This window comes from Patagioenas fasciata, chromosome 2 (assembly GCF_037038585.1).
Source record: "Patagioenas fasciata isolate bPatFas1 chromosome 2, bPatFas1.hap1, whole genome shotgun sequence".
Lineage (NCBI taxonomy): Eukaryota > Metazoa > Chordata > Aves > Columbiformes > Columbidae > Patagioenas > Patagioenas fasciata.
In genome coordinates, this window is record NC_092521.1 from 93706536 (window position 1) to 93709804 (window position 3269).

Sequence of the window (3269 nt, forward strand, 5' to 3'; positions counted from 1 at the left end):
GGAGGCAGCCCAGAGGGTCTTGCTCGAATCTTCCCCTTGCACGAGGGGACCGTGACCTCTACAAATTCGAGCAGGGTCTGGAAGGGTGATCTGGCAGTACCCAGGCTCCGCCGCTCGCTCATACGGGTGGAGGACTGAAGGGGAGCCCGTCCCCATGCCCCTAACGTGTGGGGCTGAGCGCGGTTCAGAGCTGCCTTCAGGTTGAGAAGCCCCTGGGTGGAGTCGAAGGGACTGTACAAGTAAACAGCTCCTTACATTCAGATGTAAATGAATTAAGTGTAGTTAAGTGTGTCGTCCCTGTACGGTGTGCTGAATAACACAAGGTTTTAAACACAAAACTAGAGTTAGTGTGATATTATTGGTCAGCATATTTCAACTTACCAGAGAACTACAGGTAACGTTGTTGTTACCTCTTTCTTTTGGGAAGAAATAGCTGATGGGACACTTTTTTTTTCCTCCTTAAAAAGAAAAAAAAAAAACCCACAACTTGTTTTTTAGGTCTCAGAAAGAAAAATGAAGTATACATCACATTATGGAGACCAAATTGTTGAATGTCCAGGTCCCCTATAACCCTTTAAATAATACTAGCTGTTCTAAAGGATTTTGTTTGTATTTGCTTCTAGTCTTCTGTAGAAATGTACTGAATTTTCCCCTCAACAAAAGGACAGCTTGCTCTCTACCCTTAGCTTTACAAAATAAAATCCAGTTTGTAGTAGAAGTAGCCCAACGGAAAACAGCCCCCCTGGGCTGCTGGGCTCCTCTTTTGCACCCGCCTGCTCGGACGGGGTGTCAAACGGCATCACCTGTGTGCAGACGGACCCTTCCCAGCCGCCGCCTGCCGCACAGGTGCGGCTTTTTAGTGCGGGTGCGAAAATCGGCATTTTGTTGTTTTTTCTTCTAGCAGAGCTGGGTACAGTGTTAGGTTTGCTGGGGAGGGCGCTGGAAGTCGTGGGAAATGCTGGTGAGTGTCTCCCCTTCAGCTTAAACATGTGTGTATCCAGTAGTGGTTGTGTGAGGGTTGTGGGGAGTGGGTGAAGTAGCCTCAGCATCTTTCCCTCCCTTGCTCCCGGGTCGCCACGGAATTGGAGTTCCCCCTCCCCCGCCGCTCCCGCGCCATGGCCCAGGTAAGCGCCGCTCCCTGCGGCGGGGAACGGGCAGCTGGGCCGGGGGATGGATGGATGGATGGATGGGTGGAGGGATGGACTGATAGACACACACACAGTGTGGTTCTCCCCCTTTCCGGGGCTCTGCTACGGTTTCTCGTGGTCGTGGCTTTAGTAAACCTCACGTTTGGAAGTGTGTGTGGATTCTTAAACTTTCCGTAGGAAATAAAGAAAGAAAAACAGCCTTTTGGGAAAGGTAGGGTGAGTAAATGGTCTTTAGGTTTGGGGCAAAAAAACCCGCATGTTTTGTTTTTCCTTCTCCTTTCTCCTGTATTTTTCTTTTTTTTTTTTTTTTTTTTTGTTTTCTTTTTAAAGGAAGAAAGAAGTGAAGAATGGAATAGAGAGGTGAATGGAAACATGACAGCCAGAGCAGAAGACTACGTAAATATATTTTAAATGTGTCTTTAGCTTTATCTTACAGATAGTTATATATGTATTTAAGGGTACATTTTTAAGTGGATATGGGATGATCTAGAGTTTTTAGTAATGTAATGTAATGTGGGAAGTGCAACAGGCTGCTTAATCTTTTCCTTAGTAAGTAGGAAGAAATGATTGTGATAGCTGTGGGACATGGTAAGAATAAGAGACCGAGTGTACTAAACGGAGTTGCTTATTTCCTTGCTGGGTATCTTTTACGATTACTCACTTTTAAAGGTTCTGTCTCTTTTGGAGATTAACACTGATGTTTCACCTTCAGGTGTAACAGTAAAATGAAAGTAGAGAAACAGAGTGAAAACAAACAAAAAGCTTATAACTTCTAAAATGGCATTGCAAATATTTTCTTATTGTTAGTGCTACAATAATTCCAATGCTCACTTATTTTACTCACTAATTGTTTTCTTCTCCTCCCTCTGCAGCTTGAATCCCTGCTCACTGATGCTTTTAAGGGGAAGGGATTTCAGAAAATAAGTGAACTGCTTCAAGAGAGAGAAATAGAGCTTCCCCAGAAATACAGTGAATCTCTCTTAAGCCATCTGGACAAAGCACTGAGAAAGGTGAGTACCATAAATAATCTTAACCATCTTAATGCCCAGTTTTGTGAGTATCAGACTGTTGAAGCACAGTGCTCTGTGTTCCTGTAGGAGCTGGACAAGAATGAATTCCAGAATGTTTCGCTGCTGCTGAAATGTATTCAGCTCTACTTTAAAAGTGATCTTCAAGAAGGGACAAGCTTGTTTGTTGAGCAAGGACTGGTAGAAAAGATGAGTATAATACTGCATAGAAGTTACTAATGTAATTTAAGGTTGCTTGCATCAGGAAAAGAATTCTGAGGAAGTGAGAACTACAGGATGGCTTGTTGGCCATGCAGAAATGAAATATTTTTTTAACATATTGGATGAGCTGAGTGGGGAATAAAAAGGTTTACTTTCATTGCATTACTTCCAGCACAGCAGCTACCATCATGGCTTCACTTATTAGCATGGGTTTAGGATTTTTATTTTTAAGCTGAAAGTGGAATGAGAGAAAGGGTTTTATTTTGTTTTTTACAAGTTCAATTTGTGAAATGATACAAAATTTGTAAATGCAATGTAAGTGCTCCAGCAAAATACAACTTTAGTAATAGAACTGATGAGCTGTTTTGTCACTTCATAATTTTTAAAACCAATATACTGTTTATGAAGGTCCTTTTTCAGATATATGGTAAACCAGGTGAGCTTAAGTTGTAACTGCCACAATGTCAGAATACTGATTTCAGCTGGTAATATTTGTAGCAGCAGAAGTGCTCCTGTGCTGAAGATGAGTAATACTTGGATCTAGCGGAGCTAGGAGGAAACGGTTAATGCTTGCTCTCTGTTAGCAGAGTTGTACCAAAGAGTTCTCAGTCTGAAGTGTTGTAATCCTGCCTTTTAGTTGTGCTTTTCAGGGATATAGTTGCTCAAAGTTCCTGTATGGAGACGTTATTAATGAAGTTTCACCAATTTCAGCTCTATACTTCCAGTGAAGCATAGAATTTCAGTTAGTCATAGGTGTATGATGCTGTGCAACATGTTTAATAACATAAAGTATTTAAATAATGACTTTGAAAAAGCTTGATGAATTTTTAAAATATATTGATGTTCTCTAGAAACTTCCATAGGAGTTATGATGTCACTAGCACTGAGTATT